The following is a 25,654-nucleotide window of genomic DNA, read 5'->3' on the forward strand; positions in this document are numbered from 1 at the left end:
TCTTCCAAAATGCATCGCCTCGCATTTGCCTGGATTGAACTCCATCTGCCATTTCTCTGCCTAACTCTCCAATCTATCTATATTCTGCTGCATTCTCTGACAGACCCCTTCACTATCTGCTACTTCACCAATCTTAGTGTCATCTGCAAACTTGCTAATCAGGCCATCTATATCTTCTTCCGGATTGTTTATGTATATCACAAACAGCAGTGGTCCCAACACGAATCCCTGTGGATTTCTACTGGTCACAGTTCTCCATTTGGAGAAACTCCCTTCCACTATAACTCTTCGTCTCCTGCTGTGCAGCCAGATCTGAAACCATCTTGCTGGTATACCTTTGACTGCATGTGAGTTCACTTTTTCCATCAACCTGCCATGGGAACCTTATTAAACGCCTTACTGAAGTCCATGTATATGACATCTACAGCCCTTCCCTCATCTATCAATGTCACTTCCTCAAAGAATTCTGTCAAGTTGGTAAGACATGACCTTCCCTGCACAAAACCATGCTGCCTATCACTAATAAGCCCATTTTCTTCCATATGTAAATAGATTCTATCCCTCAGTAACTTCTCCAGCAGCTTCCCCACCACTGACGTCAGGCTCACCAGTCTATAATTACCTGGATTATCCTTGCTACCCTTCTTAAACAAGGGGACAACATTAGCAATTCTCCAGTCCTCCAGGACCTCACCCGTGCTCAATGATGCTGCAAAGATATCTGTCCAACAGAACTGGTCCCAACGTCCCAATAATCTGAACCCCTCCCTCCTGCACCATCTCTCAAGCCATTCATTTATTCTGCCTATTCTTTCGTTTCTGCTCAAACTAGCATGTGGTACTGGTAGCAATTCTGAGATTACGACCTCTGAGGAACTACTTTTTAACTTGGCTCCTAACTCCCTAAATTCTGCTTGTAGGACCTCATCCCATTTATTACCTATATCATTGGTGCCTATATGCACCACGACAGCTGGCTGTTCACCCTCCCCCTTCAGAATGTCCTGCAGTTGATCTGAGGCATCCCTGACCCATGCACCTGGAAGACAACATACATTCGGGAGTCTCATTTTCGACCACAGAATCACCTATTTACACCCCTTACAATCAAATCGCCTATGACTATAGCCCTTCCACTCTTTTTTTCTGCCCTTCTATACAGCAGAGCCAGCCACAGTGCCATGAACCTGGCTACTACTGACTTCCGCTGGTGAGCCATCTCCCCCAGCAGTATCCAAAACGGTATACCTGTTTTGGAGGGAGATGATCACAGAGGACACCTGCACTGCCTTCCTGCTTTTTCTCTGCCTTTTGGTCACCCATTCCCTTACTCCCTCAGCAATCCTAATCTGCGGTGTGACCAATTCGCTAAACGTGCTATCCACGACTTACTCAGCATCGCAGATGCTCCAAAGTGAGTCCATTCGCAGCTCCAGAGCCATCATGCAGTCTAACAAGACCTTAAATTTACAGTAGTTTTAGAATGCCTTTAAGAATTTCCAGATGAATTTAAGATTATTTTATAGAATGTAATGAACATAGAATCTATACCTAAGCAAGCTATATATGTTAAACCTGACCTTGAAATGGCATTTTAGCCAACACCTCATAGGCTAAAAAGAAAAAAAATGCTTCAGCTAGATTTCTGATCTCCTCATGGTTAAAGCTGCTCAGAATATTGATGCCAGCTGGATTCTCCTCACACCTTTGCCTTCCTCGTTACCTCTTGTGAATTAGACAAACAGTGACATGAAGTTCCTCAGCTAAAAGTGTGAGATTATATCACATCTATCTTCCACGCATTGATCATACTTTCAACTTCAATTACACTGAGGAAAATAAGGGTATCCAAAGAATAATTTGCTTTTTACTTATAGATTCGAACCCACCAAAGATGTGACGAGATCGTTATGTTTAGAGCAAAGCATAGACTTTATTTGGCTGGAGGCAATACTGGACAACAATGTACTTTAGTGAAATTCTGAAGCTTCTCAGAGACTTTGATTTTGCATCCTTTCTTTTATTGGATACATTGAAGTTATCTTTGAAAACATTTTCTTTCAATCACAGAAAAATAACATTTTCACTGCCCATGATCTGAAGAATAGTTTGACTTACAATTTTTAAGGTACAAGGTTCATACTTTACACTTACATACTTTAGATAATTTCCAAGAGAGTAATTCAAAACTCCCATTTTGAATTCTGTTTTGACATCTGTTGGAACATTGATGTTTACTTACTATTTACTCACCCGATTTCTTACTATAAGTTGTGGGATACATAAAACCCTCTCTGTCCCTTGTAAGGCAACTGAATTTATTTGATATAAAGAAGTTGTAAATTGTGGTCCATCATTCTGTTAATCAACTTGTGACTTTTTCATTAATTACTCTTCGGCACATTGTGAGAGTCAGTGTGCTCTCCGTAATTGCCCTTGAGAAAATGGTGGAAAGCTGCCTTTTGAATCACTACATTCAAATGGGACTCTGTACACCCAATGCTATTAGAAAAGCAGTACAGGGTACTGACCCAGTGACGTTGAAAACAATATAGTTCCAGGCTGACATACTGGAAGGGAACTTGGATGTGGTGATGTTCCATTGCATCTGCTGCCCTTATTCTCAGGGATGGGGTTCACAGATTCAAAAGGTTAGCAGCAGAGACTTGACATTGCATCCTATGTATAGTGTATATTGCTGCCATTGTTGGATTTGTGGTGGAGGGCGTGAATATTTAATATGGTGGATAGGATGTCAGTTTAGTGGGCAGCTTTGTCCTGGATGGTATCAACCTTCTTGAGTGTTACTGAACTTAAACTCATCTAGGCAAGTTATTCAATACGCAATTCCCAATCTCTGACCTTTATTTGTAGCCACAATATTTATATGGGGGCTGGTGTAGCTTCTTAGTAACTGTCAGGCTGTTTGACATTGGGGAACTCAGTGATTGTTATGTTGAATATTAAGGAAAGAAAGTTATACTCTTTTGTTTTGGAGATCATCTTTGCCTGCCACTTGTGTATCACGAATGTTACTTAACCCATGATTTTCTATTTCCCTCCATCTGAAGAGTGTAAAGATATGAGAACACTGACTTTCCTGTATGGACTGTTGCTGTACACGGTCCTCCACCTCACCTTTGATGGCACATGGATATATAACATCCTGCCTTCCAGTGGCAGAGATTCCCAGTGGAGGGCCCAATATAAGTGGGTATTCCCCTTTCCATCAGATATCTGGCATGAGGATTTCATGTGGCAATCTCATGCAATAGAAAGTTAAGTAGATTTACTCAGCGCCAGGCCATATGCAATTTTTATCCCCTGGGGGAAGCCATGTTTCAAGTTTGTGTTGAAAATTTTCATTTGCAGCCCCATTTAAGTGGTGACTCAATGAGTTAAAGCACCTTCCTAGTAAACAGGAGGTTGAGAGCTTAAATCTCAGCTTTGCTTCTCTCTGTTCCTACAAAATATGGCTGTCAACTAAAAGGGCTCTTGTACTGCAATGGTAGTGCCCATGCCTCTGGGCTAGAAGCTCCAGGTTCAAGTTCAATTTGCCTTAGACATGTGTCATGCTGTTTCTGAAAAGGTTGATTGCAACTCTGTGCCTTTTAAATGGCATGGAAGTATTTTGCAGTTGGGCTGCTGTTACATATTCTCTGCCTCTGTTTACCACTTGGATATGTCTTGGTATGACTTTTTACCTTTCCACGGCAGAGATTGCCAGTGGTGGGCCCTCTATAATGGGGTCCTTCCTCTTTCAACCTGGGATCTGAGGTGGAGATTGGTGCACATGGCAGTCCTCGAATAAACATTTAATTAGATTCACTGGATGCCAACTCTCACATAAACATTATGGCCCAGAGGAAGCTGTGTTCCATGCTTATGTTGAATGTTTTCTTTTGCAACCCCTATTTAGTTTCTTAAAGGGATAGATTTTTAAATGGTTATAGGATGCCTGGGAATAATATTTTCATTGAACATCTTTAAGTTTCTGCTTATATGTTTCTATTGGCTACTTGACTTTTTACACTGTCCACTGGGGATTGCCTAAACTATTATTGTTAATTTGAAAACGTACAAAGCATAGAAAGAAGGATTACCTTTTTTTTAAGAAAGATAGAAAGCGGTGATTGTGCCCCACAATATAAAACTTCTTTAGCACAAGCTTTCAGCATTTGGTACTGGAAAATTTGACATGGTGACCAAAACGGGATAATTGCACAAGTAGTTTATTTTGTGATAGTACTAAGTACAAATTGTATTGACTAATCCGGCATAATTACCAAGACTATCAGGAACAAGAGTTTACATATCCATCTCCAGTGGAACATCATGCTGGATCCTTTCTTGAGCTAATGTCTGTGTGATATCATTATATTGGATGAACCTCATTGCAGTTTGAGCATTAACTCTTCCAGAATCATTGTCTTACACAACATCTCCTCCCAAGTTTTGTTTTGATCTCCCCATGGCTAACATTTATATATTCAGGTACACATATAAACGCCCCAAAGTCTCTGCCTTCACAAATTCACGTAGTTTGTATTTGTTTCCAAATTCTTCCAGATTAGCTGGACTGACCGTACTAAATCGCTCATAGTTCCTAAGGTGGGTAATGCAGGGACAGCATAAGGGGAGGGTCTGGGTGGGATACTCTTCGGATGGTTGCTGTGAACTCGATGCGGTGAATGGCCTACTTCCACATGTAGGGATTCTACAATCTCTGTAACCTATGAATAATTTCTCTTCTGATTTAGAAGATTGGTAGATCTTTTACTTGAGAGTTTGGTAAGCTTGATTCTGGCTGTAAATCATTCTTTTCTGGAGGACATTTTATCTCTTAGATGTCATTTTCAGAGAATGCCTTTCCTGCTAAACCTGATAGTTGGTCCATTGACTGATCTGGAAGTCATTTGATTTGCCAGATTTCCTTTACAGATGAACTCTCCCTTGGTTATCCAAGTAATTATCTCCTAAACCCATCTGCTGGTGTCTTTAATCACATGAATCAGAGACAGAGCGTGAGAGAGACATGGCATGCAAGAGATAGAGGAGAAGAAAGTGTGAACATGTTTGCATGAGGGGCACATGACGCTAGTAACGTATTTGATACTTGGGTTATATTTTTAACAGTTCAATGTGACAGGCAGATTCAACATCATTTAGTAAAAGAGAGGTCATGTTTAAGCAATTTGCTGGACTTTTTGGGGGAAGTAACATTGTGTGGATAAGAGGGTGAATCTATTGTACTTGGATTTTCAGAAGGCTTTTGATGAGCTGTAGCATCAAACGTTATTGCAGAAATTAAAAGCTCATGATGTCATGGGTAATATATTGACATGGATAGAAAGTTGGCAGTCCAATAGGAAACTTAGTACTCATGAATAATCACTTTCTTGTTGGCGAGTGGTAACAAGTGGTGCACCACAGAGACCAGGACTGGGGCCTCAAAAGCTTACAGGTTTTACAGGTGACTCGAATGGAAGGATAGAAAGCATGACTGGTAAATTTGCTGATGTACACATAGATAAGGAATGAAAAAAGTTATGATGAGGAGATAATGAAACTACAAATGGATTTAGATAGGTTAAGAGAGTAGATAAGGATGTGGCAAATGAAACGTATGGTGGGAAATTGCCCATAATGGGAGAAAGAAGAAATGATATTTTCTAAATGTTACAGGATTGCAGAGTTCTGAGAAGATCAGGAATCTGGGTTTACTAGTTTTAAATCACAAAAAGGTGGTATGCAGGTACTGCAAGTCATTAAGATAAAGATTATAATGTTACTATGTACTGCGCATATAATTGAATGCCAAGGTACGGTAGGTTATGATTCAGTTATACTGAATGGACTTAATGAGACCACATTTGGAGCACTCTATACAGCATTGGTCTCTTCACTCAAGGATGGATATAAACTGGTGGAAGTTTTCAAAGGTTTACTAGATTGGACATTTTATCCTAAATGGAAAGGTTGGACAGGTTAGGCTTATATATGCTGGAATTGAGAAGAGTATGAGGCAACCTGATTGAAACATATACAATTCTGAGGTGTCTTGTCTGGGCAGTTGTGGAGAGGATGTTTTCTCTTATAGACAAAGCTAGAACTAGGGGTAATCATTTAAAACAAAACAGGGGTTTTCAATTTGAAACAGAGATGAGAGGCAGTTTGTTCTCAGAGTCATGAATGTATGTAACTCTCTTCCTGAAAAGGCGTTAGAAACAGAATCATATTACAGAAGGGGTGTGGATTTGAGGTTATAATCAGATCATCCCTGATTGCAATATAAGATGGAGCAGGCTCAAAAACTGAATGGCTTACTCCTGCACTTTGTTTGTAAATAATATTGAGAGATTGAAAAGTGTTGATGTCCGAAGGGGCCTGGTCCGTCAGTCACTGAAAACTAATGTTCAGGTGCAGAAAGCAATAATGAAAGTCAATGATATGTTAGCCATTAGCACAAGAAGATTTGAATACAGTAGTAAAAATGCCTTACATCAAGTGTGCAGAATCTTGGTGAGAGCACACCTGGGGAATTGTGTGCGATGTTAATATCCTTGCCAAAGGAAAAATATACTTTTGAAATAGATGGTGTTCAACGAAAATCAAAAGAATTGTGGATGCTGTAAATCAGAAACAAAAACAAAGTTGCTGGAAAAGCTCAGCAGGCCTGGCAGCATCTGTGAAGGAGAAAACAGAGTTAACATTTCGGGTCCAGTGTTCTGAGGAAGGGTCACTGAAATGTTAACTCTGTTTTCTCTTTCAAAGATGCTGCCAGACCTGCTGAGCTTTTCCAACAACTTTATTTTTGGTGTTCAACAAAGCTTGATCAGAATGATCCCAAGGATGGCTGGGTTGTTATGAGAAGAGGTTGAGCTTATATTCTTGGAGTTTAAATGAATAAAAGCTGATCTCATTGAGGTATATAAAATTCTTACAGACCTTGACAGGGTTGATCCACAAAAGAAATTGCTCTTGACTTGGGAGTCTGGAACGAGGGGACAGAGCCTCAGAATAAAAAGTTGGTCGATTAGAACTGGAATAAGATAGAGTTTCTTCACACAGCATCGAGGTAATTTTTGGAATTCACAAACCTACAGGATTGACATTCAATTCTTAAGTATACAGCGGGAAGCAATGGCTTACTAGTATTATCGTTGGACTGTTAATCCACAGACCCAGATAACATTCTGGGGACTCAGTTCAAATCCTGCCATGGCAGATGGTGGAGATTAAATTCAATAAAAATATTTGGAATTACAAGTCTAGTGAATCCATTGTTCATTGTTGGAAAAACTCATCTGGTTCACTGATGTCCTTTAGGAAAGGAAACTATCATCCTTACCTCGACTGGACTACAAGTGACTCTAGACCCACGGCAATGTGGTTGATTCTGAACTGCCCCCTAGGCAATTAGGGTGGGCAATAAATGTTTCCTAGTCAGATACCCTCATCTTGTTAAAGGATAAGGGATATTCAGGACAAAGATTGAGGGATTTATAGATATTAAAGATATCAAGAGATATGGGGCAAGTGTTGCATGTAACATTGAGGTAGAAGATCCACTTTAATCTAGTTGAAGCAAGTTCAAGGGATCAAATGGCCAATACCTCATTTGATTTATGCTTGGATAAGACTTCTAACCTAAGCTCTGTCTACTTCTTCGGGTGGACCGAATAGATCCCAATGGCACTATTTATCAGAAGAGCAGTGGAGGTATCCATCCTGGCTAACATTTATTTCTCAATAAATGTCACATTAAGTGATTGCCTCATCATTATCACATTACTATTATGGGAGCTTGCTATTCACAAACTAGCTTCTGTGCTTCCTTCTCTTGAAAATTACTTGATTTTGCTGTAAAGTAGTTTTAAGATATCCAGCGGTCATGGAAACCCCAATACAAATACAAGCCTTATTTTCTTATCAAAGTTTGGATTTTGAGTGGCTCAAATTTCTTGAATGAAAATCTGCAATATTGCAGATGGACTAATCTTTGCCTTTTTAGGACAATGAATACATCTTCAAAAGGTTAGATTAAGAGGAATTAAATGAGTACTATGATTATGAAAAATAAAAAGCTAGAGAAATTAAGTCCTATACCTGAATAAGATAATAGTTACAATTTTTCTCCTAATTTCATCTGTCTTTGTAGGTCACTTTTTTAAAAAATAAATGCTAAAACATGTAAAATTTGCATACTTAAATTATTCAAAGGTATTACTAATTAGTGAAAATATTGTTCTGGTGAGTAGAAGTAAGCTAAATCAAAACACCCTGGTTTGTTTCTGAAATGTAATTCAAACTTGATTTATGGAGAAAATTATTGCAAAACAATATCTTTCCCTTTGACAATGGAAGGGCATAGCATGTCATTATATGATAAGAATTGTGGCCACTTTATGAATGTGAAGAATTACATCTTTACAGGATGTTAAGACTGTCTACTAAACCTATAACTTAGGGTAGGATATGAATGTGACTTAATTAATTTGTATAAGTTCATTCTTCAGTACATGTTGATAGTGAAATTGTCATTTTGAATAAAATGGCACTTTTATATCATTGATCTAATATAATTTTATAACTTGCAGCTTCTCAATATTTTCCATTTGGGCTGGATTTTCATGGAGGTGAGAGACTCCATGGAGGAGTGAAAGTGGCACCCGGCACAGATTTCAAGACTCATGACCAGTTTCCAGTTATTTATAAATTTTATGGACTGAGGCCGACTTTTAAAGGACTTGTAATTCACAGCACCTTGGATGTGTTGTGAACCCTAGTTTCGATGAGAGAACCTTTTGAAAGGTAAGTTTCAAAGATCTTACCCATACCTCCTATAACAAACTATGCTGTGTTTGCATGATATTTCCCCCTCCCCACCTCGCCACCAAATAACCCCTCATCTCTTCCATTCCAGGCTATTGTGCTTCCAGACCTATGTACATATTGTATAAAACCAATGAACTGTATAATTACAAATGTTTTATCAAATAGCTTCTTAAAAAGTGATTCATTCAATACTTTTCACTTTGTTTAAAGAAAATACTTTCTTCACAACAGGGTAAGGAATGTGTCAATCACCTAGGCCCTTTAATGTGTTCATGAGCAGAAATTACAAGTAGTTGAAACAAAGTTGTCATCACGTATTCTTGGCTGAGAGAACTGGAAACCATTCGCTGTTGAAATAGCTAAACCCTAGGGAAATATTGCTTGATTGACTACTCTGGCTCTCTAATCCATGTTATCAACGTCACAATGTTTATTTACACAAGGAAAAAGGATTTCAACTGCTTGCAATTTCTGTCATCAATACTCCAAATGCCTGAAAGTGCAACATTATGAATGAATGTCTTTTTAAATGCTCTTTGCAGCCTTATAGCTTCTCTAAGGTTCGTGATTCTATATGGCACCATAGCTTGGGTGGGGACCGTGAGAAGTTGTGGGGGGAGAGGCCAAGAAGAATGGGGCAGTGAGGGACCATGAGCTGACGTGGCTGGGGCCTAGGGCGTAGGAGGAAGCTCGAAGGGTGAAGGCAGGAGGACCTTAGGGAGGAGGAGGAAGCTCGAAGGGTGAAGGCGGGAGGACCTTAATCTTTTTTCTCATCTTAATTTGAAAGAAGTCCTCCTGCACTAAGATAAACCTTTGACACAGGACACTTCAGGACTGAGCTGCCCTTGTGGCTGTTTCACACCTCTTTTCTGGAGTTGGCTGGACTGACAGCATTCACAAACAGCCACCTAGAAATGAAAACCCTATCTTTGTGGACACTTTCTCCCGATGTGGGCAGATGAAGCCAGGAAATTTCCTTGCTCTTGTTGACCTGCTATGAAGATGAAAATCCAAGCAACATGAAACAAATTAGTGAGATACTTATTTAAGTGATAGTCACCATTTGGAATAAAAAGCAAAATGAGCCAGAAATAATAGCTAACTGTAAACAATATGATTAAAAAGTGACAGTTGACTAAACAAAGCCAGGAGCCCTGAAGATATAACTCTATTTCCTGATTTATTTGTAAAAAAAATTACATTTTCTATCAAAAAGTTTTTTTAAATTCAGTTCAAAAAATTGATTATCAAGGGGATCAAGGGTTATGGGGAGAAAGCGGGAGAGTGAGATTGAGGAACTTATCAGCTATGATTGAATGGGAAAGCAAACTCCGTGGGCCGAATGGCCTAATTTCTGCTCCTATGTCTTATGGCCTTGATGTCTAAATTACAGTGTGACATCCTCTCCACCAATTCACATTCCAGCACTGATTGCACAGGGTTATGGTTATGTAGAAATCATGTTAGTGGATCACAAACCTCAAGGCCTCATCAACTAATTTAGACTTCATTCAAATCAACTCTGGCAGTTGGAATTCATTAGTTTTTGAAGTTGTTGTTATTATTAAAAGCAATGATGAAACTTGCAGATTGCTTTAGAAACCCAATTGGTTCACAAATTACCTTGGTCAGAGGAAGATATGTGATGTTCCAGTAATCAGGGAAGTAAAGCATTCAATCATTCAACATGGCTGGTTTGCATTTGAACCACTTCACCAAATGAAACAGCAGCTATTGTACGACAATACTGTCCACTCACCACCAAGCCGTTGACTGTGACTCTGGTGGTTAACCCTCATGCACGTGGTCAGAATGGAAATAATGAAAACCATCCACCCGCACTAGATATAAATGAACAAACTAATGAATTGCTTTTGAAGTCATGGTTTCAAACTCTCTGGTCTACTCTGAGGGAGCCCTGACGTCGTCATCAGAGCGAATGTCATTGTGGTCTGCTGCATGCACACAACTTCAACATTGTAAGCACGTAGTCCTTGCCACCAGATGTCTTGTGACCAGCTGTGGAGGAATGGGAAAAGATACTGAAGGAGGAAGAGGAAAGGCCAGCAAGCAAAGCCTTTTTGACTGCTCTGGCATTGCCTACCCAACCACTATACTAGTGAACACAGCCCAATTCACTGTTTAACAATAACAAATTTGTGGACCCAAGCACGATGCAGCACCTGATGTCTGATCTCTCAGTTTTCATTGCAGTACAAGCAGAAACATCCTTACTGTGGGATACAATGGTAATATCGCTAGACTAGTAATCTAGAGGACAGGATAATGCTGCAGGAACATGGGTTCAAATAGTACAATGGCAGCTGGTGGAGTTTGCGTTCAATATATAAACCTAGGGCAGAAGTCTAGCCTCAGTAATGATGAGCATGAAACTGTCATTAGAAAACATGTAATTCACTAATGTCCTTTAGGGATAGAAAGCTGCCAGCTTTATATGGTCTGTCCTAGACATGACTCCAGATTCACAGTGATATGGTTAACTGTCCGTTTGAAACAGCCAAGCAAGCCATTCAGATCAAACCATGCTGACCTTCTCAGGGATGAAAGAATGAAATTTTAAAAAGTCACACAACTTCACAAGAATAGTTATATTTTAAGCAATTGATTGTAAAATACTTTGGGATTTCAACATTTAAATAGATAGAGTTCTAAGTTCTTTGTACAGTCTCATGCCTGACTCCTCCATGCTCCTTGATAGTGACCCCAAGCCATTTGGCAGGTATGCTAAAGCAACAGGCATTTCAGCTTGCATACCTCACAGCCTTCGGTAGGCCACACCACCAAAAACCTTAATTTGTTCATTGCAGGGATTTGCAGGTGATTTTTCCTCTGGTGAGTTGACATCTGCACTTTCCTTGCCCCTTTCCCAGACTGCAAGCCACTTGAGCCTAGTATCTCAACATGTGCAGATCTGAGGTATTCTGTCAAGTTTGAGCAGTTTCAGTATCTGCTCTGATGGATATAGGATAGAGTGATGAAGCTTCTTTCTAACGATTCTCTTCCACCATTGCCTGTCCAGGTGGATATCTGAAAGGAGAAGTGTACAAGGTTAGGGTTGTGGTAAATAGGGTGGAGATGGAGAAACAATGTCAGCAAACGCTATCTGGGCAGAGACGGTGGGTTGAGTGTGAATTGAGATCTGATGAGAAGGTTTACGTTTAAGCATCCTTGGTTCAACATTGCTGCTGTCCATTGCTGGTCATTTGCCGGTGCAATGATTGCAAACACTGTCACTTCAGTGGATTTAAGGATATGCAGGTGTGTCTGGCATATTTCTGGGATTGATCAGTATTCATTGTCATGACTATATATTCCCAGTGTTTTCTGAAAGTATGTCTGGAGTGTCTCCTGGCCAAGCTGTTTGATGTGGAATCAGAATACCTTGAACTCCCTTTCATGTTGTGTTATCACTTAATGTTGTTCTTACTCAATTTTTCTTCTGCAGCCCCCAGCTCCAGCACCTATTGTAGCCATTCACCACCATTTAAAAGTACAGACTGGCTTTCATGTAAACAAGCTTAAAACCAAAGCTTGCATGCTGCCTCTGCCATGAGCAACAAGCACGGGCTAATCAAGCTTTGTGATATTCATAATTACAAATAGAAAGTTCTAGAAAATCTGGGATAATCATGTCTGGTTTAGGGGCAAAATTTAGGAATTTTGCAGCCTAGATCTTCTCATATTTGTACTTGCAAGTTAATCACAAAATGCCTTTTTTTGCAGAGGTATTTAGTTGCTGTAGGATAATGTCTCGCAATTACTCAAACTATGCTTTTTTGATAAATTGCCAAAATTGCTAAGATTGTTGTTTAAATTTTAATTTAAATAAAACTTTTTTTTAGTTAATAAATGTCTCCTGTATGGAGTATGAGATAATATATAGTATTATTGTTTTCTTCCAATAACGAGGAGTTATATCTGAGCCGAACACTAAGCCTCTCTATAATTAGGCTTAGTTTATAACCTGGATTTCAACACAGATGAGCTAGTTCCTGAATAACGAATATGATGTGTCTCATGAATCCTCTGTGGAAAAAGTCTGAGGCTAAAGCTAAGGTAAAAATGTTTAATGCATGCATCTATCTATTTGCAGAACAGCATGGTGTTGGTTGCACAGTTAAATTGGGTTTTATCAAAACAATCCTTATACCCATGGTATTACCAAAAAAGAACTGACTTCACAGCACTGAAATATACAGGAATGTGAATTCTAGCATTGTTAACACAGCCCAGTCCATCAAGCCAACCAGAAATCTTTCTGAAGAAGGATCTCTGCCCAAAATGTCAGCCTTCCTGCTGCTCTGATGCTCTTGGCCTGCTGTGTTCATCCAGCTCCACACTTTGATATCCCAGACTTGAGAGGGTTGGCTTATGAGAGGGAGTGAGTAGACTGGGACTATAATTATTGGAATTTAGAAGAATAAGGGTGGATCTTATAGAAACATATAAAATTGTGAAGTGAGTAGACAAGTTGGAAGCAAGGAGGTTGTTTCCACTGGAAGGTGAAACTAGAGCTAGGAGGCATAGTCTCAAAATAAGGGGAAGCAGATTTAGGACTGAGTTGAAGAAGAAATTCTTTACCTACAGGGTTGTGAATCTGTGGAATTCCCTGCCCAGTGAAGCAGTTGAGGCTGCCTTGTTAAATGCTTTTTAAGGCAAAAACAGATGGATTTTTGAACAGTAAGGGAATTAAGGATTATTGTGAGCAGGTGGATGAGTGGAACTGAGTCCATGAAAAGATCAGCCATGATCTTATTGAATGAGGGAGAAGCCTCGAGGGGCCAGATGGCCCATTCCTGCTTCTATTTCTTACGTTCTTATGTGTAAAATTTACAACCATGTGCACATAACAGAAAAAAATTATCTGTGCCGATTCAAATACTTGTGACCCACCCATTTGTCTGCATTTAGAAGTGCGTAGCGTTTTCCTACAAATTGGAAAGGACATTCTGGAATAAGAAATATACAAAATCATTGAAACCCTGTTGCCAGTGTGTAGTAATTGCACTTTACAACCCAGGAGTACATTTGTATGAGTCGCATCATCTCTTGGTTGTTGTATTCCTGGAGCTACGGAAAAATGTGTTATCCAAACAACAATGAAGAGTGCCCGGGTAATACACTAGTCCATTGTACATTTGGAGAGAAGGTGAATGGTTGCTACTTAGATAAGTTCCTCCAAAAAACTGCACAACATTTAGGCTGGAGACTTATTAAAGTGCCTTGTAGGAAAGTATTGTTAAATGATTGAAATTATGAGCACAGTTGCATGGCATCCTTGAGCAGCCACAAAAAAAATCTTTTTTTGCTTCAGCCTAGTCCATGTTAAAGGTAACAGTGTTGTTTGTTTTTTTCACCTACATCTGGTGCCATAGCAGTATTTTTTGCATTTTCACAAGTTCCTTCTCTATAGCATCTCATGTGAAAGTAGCTAAAGTGAAAATCTTGGAATAATTCTATTCTGCCTTTGTACTTTCTTCTGTCATCAGATTTTAAGTTCTGGGTGTCAGTAGGTCAGTACGCAATCTGCTACTGATTATGATTTTGGATAGAAATGCCAGTAATTGATTTAAATTAGTTCACCTCATGTTATTGAAGAAGTTCAGCAACTTTTGCTAAAGGCAGTCACTGTTACCAATTAATGCCTCAATGCCAGGGTTACATTACTCATTCTGATCTGATAGATGGAGCAGTTTATTCTTGGCAGTGAAATTAAAAGAATATAGGGTGTCTTCCTAACTATTTTTCTTCTTCATGATGCAGACTGAATTCTGAGTCAGACACTTCATGCGTTAGATTCTTTGCCCCTCCTGATGGATGGATCTTTGCTTTTAATACACCTGTAAAGAAAACAAGTACACGTTATTCAGAAGGTTGTCATCTACCAATATTACGAAGGTATGTGGTTACCTCATGCTCAGTCTCTCCCTGCCTGAAGCCAAAATTAAGATGCTGCATAAATGGAAATTATTGCAGGTTTGTAGTGGGGGGGGGGGGGTGTGTATTGCTGATATATTGACTCATAGTTAGCATAAGAATGAAAAAGAACTAGAGTGGGAGTTGACTATATGACCCTCAGACCTATTGAATTTCTAAAATTATAGAGACAGTTTTGATAAAATCAAGTGGAAACGATTAGAAAGACACACATAAATCCTGGGGTGTACTTAGAGTTCAAAAGAAAGAATTTTATGCTAGATCTTTGTAAAATACTGGTTAATCTGCATCTGGATTATTTCTGTTAATCCTGGGCATTAACTCATAGGCCGGCAGATTGTTGAAAAGTGCAAACGTAGCAGGGTTGTTGTTATGGGTGACTTCAACTTTCCCAATATTAATTGGAATCTCCTTAGTGCAGATGGTTTGGATGGAGCCGTTTTTGTCAGGTGTGTTCAGGAGGGTTTCCTTACTCAGTATGTGGACAGGCCGACGAGGGGGAGGCCATTTTGGATTTTGGTGCTCAGCAATGAGCCAGGACAGGTGTCAGATCTCGCAGTGGGAGAACACTTTTTTGCGATTGTGACCACAACAGCCTCACATTTACCATAGCCATGGAAAGGGAAAGGAGCAGTTACCAGGGGAAGATATTTAACTGGGGAAAAGGAAACTATGATGCTATCAGACAGGAGTTGGGAAGTACAGATTGGGAGCAATTGTTCCACAGAAAGGGCACAACATGTGGAGACTGTTTAAGGAGCAGTTGTTGCGAGTGATGCATAAATTTGTTCCTCTGAGACAGGTAAGAAGGGGTAAGATTAAGGATCCTTGGATGATGGGAACAGAAATGCATCTCGTCAAAAAGAAAAAGGAAGCTTACGTAAGGTGGAGGAAGCAAGGGTCTAGCACAGCTTCAGAGGATTACAGGCTTGCTTGGAAGGAGCTCAAAAGTGGACTGAGGAGGGCCAGGAGGGGGCATGAGAAAGGCTTGGCAGGAAGGATTAGGGAGAACCCAAAGGCATTTTACTCATACGTGAGGAATAAGAGAATGATCAGGGAGAAGGTAGGGCCGATCAGGGATAACATAGGGAACTTGTGCATGGAGTCTGAGCAGATAGGGGAAGCCCTAAATGAGTTTTTTGCTTCGGTTTTCACTAAGGAAAGGGACCTTGTTGTGAATGAGAACTTTGAGGAGCAGGGAAATAGGCTTGAACAGATCGAGATTGAGGAAGTTGATGTGCTGGAAATTTTGGCAAACATTAAGATTGATAAGTCCCCAGGGCCAGACCGGATTTATCCTAGGTTGCTCCAGGAAGCGAGAAAGGAGGTTGCTAAGCCGCTGTTGAAGATCTTTGCTTCCTCTCTCTCCACGGGAGTCATACCGGAAGATTGGAGGGAGGCAAATGTTGTTCCTCTTTTCAAGAAAGGAAATAGGGAAATCCCTGGAAATTACAGACCAGTCAGTCTTATGTCTGTGGTCAGCGAGGTTTTGGAAAGAATTCTGAGGGATATGATTTATGACTATTTGGAAAAGCATAGTGTGATTAAAGGGAGTCAGCATGGCTTTGTGAGGGGCACCTCATGCCTTACAAATTTTATTGAGTTCTTTGAGGAGGTCATGAGACAGGTTGATGAGGGTCGAGCATGGATGTGGTGTACATGGACTTCAGCAAGGCATTTGATAAGGTTCCCCACGGCAGGCTCATTGATAAAGTCAGGAGGTATGGGATACAGGGTGATTTGGTTGTCTGGATTCAGAGTTGGTTGGCTGACAGGAGGCAGAGAGTGGTTGTAAATGGTAAGTATTCTGCCTGGAGGTCAGTGCTGAGTGGTGTCCCACAGGGCTCTGTTCTTGGGCCTCTGCTGTTTGTAGTTTTAATAAATGACTTGGATGAGGAGGTTGAGGGGTGGGTTAGTATGTTTGCTGATGACACAAAGGTTGGAGGTGCCGTTGCTTGTATCGAGGGCTATTGCAGACTTCAGCGAGACATTGACGGTATGCAGAGCTGGGCTGAGAAATGGCAGATTGACTTCAACCTGGATAAATGCGAAGTGATGCATTTTGGAAGGTGCTGAATATAGGATTAAAGGCAGGATTCTCGGCAGTGTGGAGAAACAGGGGGATCTTGGTGTTCAAGTGCATAGCTCCCTCAAAGTTGCCACCCAGGTGGATAAGGTTGTTAAGAGTGCGTATGGTGTTTTGGCTTTCATTATCAGGGGGATTGAGTTTAAGAGCCGCGAGGTTGTACTGCAGCTCTACAAAACCCTGGTGAGACCACACTTGGAATATTGTGTCCAGTTCTGGTCGCCCTATTATTGGAAAGATGTGGAGGCTTTAGAGAGTGTGCAAAGGAGGATTACCAGGATGCTGCCTGGACTGGAGGGCTTGTCGTACGAGGAGAGGTTGACTGAGCTCGGACTTTTCTGTCTAGAGAGAAGGAGGAAGAGAGGTGACCTGATGGAGGTGCACAAGGTAATGAGAGGCATGGATAGAGTCGATAGCCAGAGACTTTTCCCCGGGGCAGGATTGACTGCCACGAGGGGTCATAGTTTTAAGGTGTTAGAAGGAAGGTATAGAGGAGACGTCAGAGGGAGGCTCTTCATACAGAGAGTTGTGAGCGCTTGGAATAGTTTACCAGTGCTAGCCGTGGAAGCGGAGTCATCAGTGACATTTAAGCGACTGCTGGACATGCACATGGACAGCAGTGAATTGAGGGGAATGTAGGTTAGGTTATTTTATTTTTGGATTAGGGTTATTCCACGGGACAACATCGTGGGCCGAAGGGCCTGACCTGTGCTGTACTTTTCTATGTTCTGTGTTCTACTAAGATTTTGGGTGGATGTCTTGGCCTTGGTGATGCTGTAAAAGAGATTTTACTAGAGGGCACCAAGAGTGAAGACTTTAGTCTTATCGAGATAAAGAAAAGAACTGCATTCCTTCGAGCAGAGAAGTCTAAGGAGAAGTGTTCTTAATCTGAAAGGATTTTAACAGAGCTAATAAGAAACAATAATTTGCAGTAGTGGTAGAAAAAAACAGTAATATTGCATTCAGCACTCTTTTACCTTACTGGCTTTCTTGCCACCTTACAAGGTTTGACCCTGTTTTAAATTAGATTCCCCACAGTTTGAAAACAGGCCCTTCAGCCCAACAAGGCCACACCATCCTTTGGAGCATCCCACCCAGACCCATTCCCCTATAACCCACACACCCCTGAACACTAGGAGCAATTTAGCATGGCTGATCCACCTAGCCTGCACATCTTTGGGCTGTGGGAGGAAACCAGAGCACCTGGAGGAAACCCACGCAGTCACGGGGAGAACATGCAAACTCCACACAGACAGTCACCTGAGGCTGGAATCGAACCCGGGTCCCTGGCACTGTGAGGCTGCAGTGCTAACCACTGAGCCACCATGCTGCCCTTAGATCAGCAACAGCTTCCTCTGAAAGATTCATCAAGTTACCTGCCTCTGGTCCATTAGAAACAACAGCCCCAAATTTCCCAGTACACTCTCTCATGTCAAATTTCCCACCCATTGTGCCTTCTGGGAGCTAACCCCTCCAGTCCTTACCACTCCTACTCTGCTAATTCAGTGAACTTGACCAGTGGGTTAGCTTTCATCATTCCTCCAAGCATTTTCCTCCAGACTGTTCACAGGTACACAATGTCTTTGCCATCCATGAATTTATTGTAAACAATTTCATTGACATCATAGTTTAAAGAGTAACCTGGTTTGGCGTATTTCCACAATGGAGACTCACTATGTGGCAGTATCTTCCACCATGTTGCTTAAAACAATGATATGTTTGGTGCCATACTTATCACAAGGTCATAATTTAGTTTGAACCCTAATCCTGACATGTTCTCATTTTTTGAGCACTCACCTTGTTACAGCCCTTTTGACTTCATTCAAAGTCATCATTCTCAACCAACCTTCCAATTATGAAAAAATCACAGATATCTTCAATGCTTGCCTCCCGCAGTCTCAGACTGACTTCTCATTTTCAGTGATTACAACCTCATCTTAAGTCATCTTGTTCTACCTCCTCATGTTCACTATGGTGAAGCTGTACAAAACTCTGGTGCGGCCGCACTTGGAGTATTGCGTACAGTTCTGGTCACCGCATTATAAGAAGGCTGTGGAAGCTTTGGAAAGGGTGCAGAGGAGATTTATTAGGATGTTGCCTGGTATGGAGGGAAGGTCTTATGAGGAAAGTCTGAGGGACTTGAGGCTGTTTTCATTAGAGAGAAGAAGGTTGAGAGGTGACTTAATTGAAACATATAAAATAATCAGAGGGCTAGATAGGGTGGATAGGGAGAGCCTTTTTCCTAGGATGGTGACGGCGAGCACCAGGGGACATAGCTTTAAATTGGGGGGTGAAAGATATAGGACAGATGTCAGAGGTAGTTTCTTTACTCAGAGAGTAGTGAGGAAATGGAACACTTTGCCTGCAACGGTAGTAGATTCGCCAACTTTAGGTACATTTAAGTCGTCATTGGATAAGCATATGGACGTACATGGAATAGTGTAGGTCGGATGGGCTTCAGATCGGTATGACAGGTCGGCACAACATCGAGGGCTGAAGAGCCTGTACTGTGCTGTAATGTTCTATGTATAGGTTTAAAGATAGGCAAATCGTTTCTTAGATATCATGTACAATTGATGTCTCTTCGAAATCCAGGGCCTGGAATTTCATTCTGTTGTTCAAATGTGCAGAGATAAAAGAATTACTGGCTTCATGAACCTGATCTTAAAAATGCATGGACACCAGATTTATGAATGGGGAACAAACTAAAGTTGCAGTTGGCAATGATCACTCTGGAAGATCAGATTGACTGACAATTTTCAAGGGCTGGATTTCCTGTCCCTAATGAATGGCAAACCCACTATGCTGATTTCAGCCAGTGGCAGTATGTTATTGGCATGAAGTGTCCTTTTGTTTTTGCCAGTCAATCTGATGATCTAACAGTTCTTGCCATGCTAAATCTTGGTAGTGGGAGTTGCTTGGACCACAGTTACGGTCACAAAGAACATTGATGGTATCTGGACTGAATTAATTCCTGGGTTTAGACATATGAGGAAGGAGGAAAGAGGGAGTAGAGGAGAGATTTGCAGACAAGATCATGAGGAACAACAGCTGGGGATGGTTATGTGTTTTTTTTCATTGCACAGATCTTATAAAGCTATGCAATATGACAAAGTAAGACTCTAGCAAAAAGGACCTCTATCTTACTTTCTGTACAGGAAATTAGCAACCTGCCAGTCGGACAACCAGCTAACCTGTCAATCAGCAATATATAATTTTATTTTATGTCAAATAAATCTAAAATATTGTGGATCCTGGAGATCTGACTGAAGGACAGAAAATGCTGGAGAAGCTTAGCAGGTTCTGCAGCATCTGTCGACAAGGAACTTATTAGTTTTGAATCGTATGAGACTCAAAATGTTAAGTTTGTTTTTCTCTCTCTGCAGATAACGCCAGATGTGTTTCTCCAGCATTTTGTTTTCGTTTTGTTTTAAGTCAGTTGGTTCTCTATCCCTTTTGTGAAGGAATGTTGAGCAATATATTCGCCTGTATAATTCTGTCCACTGCTTTCAAACAGTTCTTTGATGTCAGGCTCATCCGCCTATAGGTCTCTGTTTTCCCTGCCTGACTATTGAAGTCACATGTGCTCACTTCCAATTCACTGTACTGTTCCAGAATCTTTGGAAGATTGTAACCAATGCAGTTCATCCACTGTCTCAGCAGCTACCCCTTCTAAACTCTTGAACGTTGACCATCAGGGACTGGTCAACTTTTGGACTCTTTAAATTGCTTCTTTTTTTTCGGCTGATATTAATTTCCCTCATTGCGCCAATCTTAATTGCCCCTTCGTTACCTCTGTTCTGGTATATAATTTGAGTCTTGCAGTACCAAGAGACGCAAATATTTGATTTATTTTTTTTTCCATTTCGTCATTCTTGCAATATCTTTTACTGTGAAATTGAGTTATAATTGGCTCATCGTGCAATAATTTGAGATTGTTTCTTATCTAGTTGTTTTTACTTTATCTTGTTCCAGAAAACTGTCATGAAAGTATTCTATGGTCTCAACTTCTAAATTACCTTTGCCAATTTGATTTGTTTAGTCCAGATGAACATTTATAGCCCCATATTTATTGCAGTGCTTTTGTTATAAACTCTAACTGCTTTTCGCTTTGTGCTTTGTTCAGTGATAGAACAAAGAACAAAGAAACCTACAGCTCAGGAACAGCCCCTTCGGCCCTCCAAGCCTACGCCGATCAAAATCCTCTGTCTAATCTGTCGTCTATTTTCTAACGGTCTGTGTGCATTTGCTCCCTGCCCATCCATGTACCTGTCCAAATATATCTTAAAAGACGCTAACATGTCTGCGCATACCACCTCAGCTGGCTATATTCTGTTGTAATCTATATTCTGTTGTAATTTCTGACAGTCCCCTTCACTATCAGCTACTCCACCAATCTTAGTATCATCAGCAAACTTGCTGATCAGACCACCTACACCTTCCTCCAGATCATTTACATATATCACAAACAACAGTGGTCCCAGCACAGATCCCTGTGGAACACCACTGGTCACAGGTCTCCAATTTGAGAAACTCCCTTCTACTACTACCCTCTGTCTCCTGTTGCCTACCCAGTTTTTTATCCATCTAGCTGGCACACCCTGGACCCCATGTGACTTCACTTTCTCCAGCAGCCTGCCATGGAGAACCTTATCAAACACCTTACTGAAGTCCATGTGTATGACATCTAGAGCCTTTCCCTCATCAATCAACTTTGTCAGGTCCTCAAAGAATTCTACTAAGTTGGTAAGACATGACCTTCCCTGCACAAAACCATGTTGCCTATCACTGATAAGCCCATTTTCTTCCAAATGGGAATAGATCCTATCCCTCAGTATCTTCTCCAGTAGCTTCCCTACCACTGACGACAGGCTCACCGGTCGATAATTACCTGGATTATCCTTGCTGCCCTTCTTAAACAAGGGGACAATATTAGCAAGTCTCCAGTCCTCTGGGACCTCACCCGTGTCTAAGGACGTTGCAAAGATATCTGTTAAGGCCCCAGCTATTTCCTCTCTCGCTTCCCTCATAACCTGGGATAGATCCCATCCGGACCTGGGGACTTGTCCACCTTAATGACTTTTTCGGATATCTAACACTTCCTCCTTCCTTATGTCAACTTGACCTAGAGTAAGCAAACATCTATCCCTAACCTCGACATCGGTCATGTCCCTCTCCTTGGTGAATACCGATGCAAAGTACTCGTTAAGAATGTCACCCATTTTCTCTGAATCAGTGCATAACTTTCCTTCTTTGTCCTTAAGTGGGCCAATCGTTTCTCTAGTTACTTTCTTGCTCTTTATATATGAATAAAAGGCTTTGGGATTTTCCTTAACCATGTTTGCCAGCAATATCTCATGTCCTCTCTTAGCCCTCTTAATCCCTCGTTTCAGATTCGATCTACATTCCCGATATTCTTGCAAAGTTTCGTCTGTTTTCAGTCGCCTAGACCTCATGTATGCTTCCTTTTTTCTCTTGGCTTGTCTCACAATTTCACCTGTCATCCATGGCTCCCTAATCATGCCTTTTCTATTCCTCATTTTCACAGGAACATGTCTCTCCTGCACGCTAATCAACCTCTCCTTAAAAGCCTCCCACATATCAAATGTGGATTTACCTTCAAACAGTTTCTCCCAACCTACATTCCTCAGATCCTGCCGAATCTTGGTATAGTCGGCCTTCCCCCAGTTTAGTACTCTTCCTATAGGACCACTCCCATCCTTGTCCATGAGTATTGTAAAACTTACGGAATTGTGGTCGCTATTTCCAAAGTAGTCCCCTACTGTAATATCAACCACCTGGCCGGGTTCATTCCCCAGCACCAGGTTCAGTATGGCCCCTTCCTGAGTTGGACTACATACATACTGCTCTAGAAAACCCTCCTGGACACACCTTACAAATTCGGCTCCGTCTTGACCCCTAACACTGAGTGAATCCCAGTCAATGTTGGGAAAATTAAAATCTCCCATCACCACCAGCCTGTTTCTCCTACACCTTTCCATTATCTGTTTACATATTTGTACCTCTATCTCATGCTCGCTGTTGGGAGGCCTGTAGTACAGCCCCAGCATTGTCACTGCATCCTTCCTATTTCTGAAAACTAATGTAGGGATCTACATGATCCCCAAATATGAGTTTTGTGATCCTTGTTATTCCTAATTTCTAACCAAACAAAGTTTTTGTTCCAGTTCTTGTTCTTCTGAACCAAAAGCGGTCCTCACTAGTGTACTTACCTAGCCAACAATAATTTCTAACTTTGGTCACCCTGTAGCCATAGATTTTCAGAGGTCAATCTGAATGAATTTTGGCTCCTGACCCCACTACTCAACACTGGTATTTTAGCATCAAGTATCGCCAGGCAAAGACAGACTGCCTCGATGTGTGCTGCCTCTGTTCTGGCAAAAAGAGCAAGCATAACCTCAGAAGACCAACAGCACTCTCAGGGCTGGAAGGAAAATTAGAGATACAGCACCTACAATCGATAAAACTTTAAACTTGATCCAGTGATGAATCTAAGATAACTACATCAAGCTGCTTATTTGAATTAGCCAAAAAAGACTTCAAAAATTGAATTCTGAACAGGACAGGCCTCTTGACAAATTTGAGGAGCTGAACGCTGTTAATTTGACTGAGTGGGAATCTGTTTCAAAGGCATCAGAATACTGACATGATCTCTATGACTGACAAGGGTGGCGCAGTGGTAGTATGGCGCACTGACCTCTACATCACCGAGGCCAGACGCCAACTCTCCGACGCCACCTCCTACCGCCCCCTCGATCATGACCCCACACCCGAGCACCAAACCATCATCTCCAACACTGTTCATGACCTCATCACCTCAGGGGACCTCCCACCCACAGCCTCCGACCTCATTGTTCCCCAACCCCGCACGGCCCGCTTCTATCTCCTTCCCAAAATCCACAAACCTGCCTGCCCTGGTCGAGCCATCGTCTCAGCCTGCTCCTGCCCCACCGAACTCATCTCCACCTATCTGGACTCCATTTTCTCCGCTTTGGTCCAGGAACACCCTACCTACGTCCGTGACACCACCCACGCCCTCCACCTCCTCCAGGACTTCCTATTCCCTGGCCCCAAACACCTCATTTTCACCATGGATGTCCAGTCCCTATACACCTGCATTCCGCATGCAGATGGCCTCAAGGCCCTCCGCTTTTTCCTGTCCCGCAGGCCCAACCAGTCCCCCTCCACCAACACCCTCATCCCGCCTAGCCGAACTCGTCCTCACCCTCAACAACTTCTCTTTCGATTCCTCCCGCTTCCTACAGACTAAGGGGGTGGCCATGGGTACCCGCATGGGCCCCAGCTATGCCTATCTCTTTGTAGGTTACGTGGAACAGTCCCTCTTCCGCACCTACATAGGCCCCAAACCCCACCTCTTCATCCGTTACATTGATGACTGTATTGGCGCCGCCTCTTGCTCCCCAGAGGAGCTCGAACAGTTCATCCACTTCACGAACACCTTCCACTCCAACCTTCAGTTCACCTGGGCCATCTCCAGCACATCCCTCACCTTCCTGGATCTCTCAGTCTCCATCTCAGGCAACCAGCTTGTAACTGATGTCCATTTCAAGCCCACCGACTCCCACAGCTACCTAGAATACACCTCCTCCCACCCACCCTACTGCATAAATTCCATCCCCTATTCCCAATTCCTCCGCCTCCGCCGCATCTGCTCCCATGATGAGGCTTTCCACTCCCGCAAATCCCAGATGTCCAAGTTCTTCAAGGACCGCAACTTTCCCCCCACAGTGGTCGAGAAAGCCCTTGACTGTGTCTCCCGCATTTCCCTCAACACATCCGTCACATCCCGCCCCCGCCACAACCGCCCAAAGAGGATCCCGCTCGTTCTCACACACCACCCCACCAATGTCCGGATACAACGCATCATCCTCCGACACTTCCGCCATCTACAATCCAACCCCACCACCCAAGACATTTTTACATCCCCACCCCTGTCTGCTTTCCGGAGAGACCACTCTCTCCGTGACTCCCTTGTTCACTCCACACTGCCCTCCAACCCCGGCACCTTTCCCTGCAACCGCAGGAAATGCTACACTTGCCCCCGCACCTCCTCCCTTACCCCTATCCCAGGCCCCAAGATGACTTTCCACATTAAGCAGAGGTTCATCTGCACATCTGCCAATGTGGTATACTGCATCCACTGTACCCGGTGTGGCTTCCTCTACATTTGGGAAACCAAGCGGAGGCTTGGGGACCGCTTTGCAGAACACCTCCGCTCCGTTCGGAATAAACAACTGCACCTCCCAGTCGCAAACCATTTCCACTCCCCCTCCCATTCTTTAGATGACATGTCCATCATGGGCCTCCTGCAGTGCCACAATGATGCCACCCGAAGGTTGGAGGAACAGCAACTCATATTCCGCTTGGGAACCCTGCAGCCCAATGGTATCAATGTGGACTTCACCAGCTTCAAAATCTCCCCTTCCCCCACCGCATCCCAAAACCAGCCCAGTTCGTCCCCTCCCCCCACTGCACCACACAACCAGCCCAGCTCTTCCCCCCCCCCACCCACTGCATCCCAAAACCAGTCCAACCTGTCTCTGCCTCCCTAACCTGTTCTTCCTCTCACCCATCCCTTCCTCCCACCCCAAGCCGCACCTCCTCTCCTACCTACTAACCTCATCCCACCTCCTTGACCTGTCCGTCTTCCCTGGACTGACCTATCCCCTCCCTACCTCCCCACGTATACTCTCCTCTCCACCTATCTTCTTTTCTCTCCATCTTCGGTCC

General features: G+C 42.3%; 1 protein-coding gene across 9 annotated transcripts in view; it reads left to right on the forward strand.

Moving 5' to 3' along the window:
* b3galt1b (UDP-Gal:betaGlcNAc beta 1,3-galactosyltransferase, polypeptide 1b) overlaps positions 1-25,654 on the forward strand; it is a 106,425-nt gene that overhangs the window by 65,951 nt on the left and 14,820 nt on the right. For 7 of the 9 annotated variants that reach the window (XM_048535363.2, XM_048535364.2, XM_048535362.2 and 4 more), the window contains 2 exons: positions 8,601-8,814; positions 14,623-14,757. The gene's annotated coding sequence lies outside the window, so the exon portion shown is untranslated. Of the gene's footprint in view, positions 1-6,946; positions 7,079-8,600; positions 8,815-14,622; positions 14,758-25,654 lie in introns of all 9 variants that reach the window. The other 2 variants (XM_048535367.2, XM_059647337.1) reach the window with 2 other exon arrangements.

This window comes from Stegostoma tigrinum, chromosome 7 (genome assembly GCF_030684315.1).
Source record: "Stegostoma tigrinum isolate sSteTig4 chromosome 7, sSteTig4.hap1, whole genome shotgun sequence".
Lineage (NCBI taxonomy): Eukaryota > Metazoa > Chordata > Chondrichthyes > Orectolobiformes > Stegostomatidae > Stegostoma > Stegostoma tigrinum.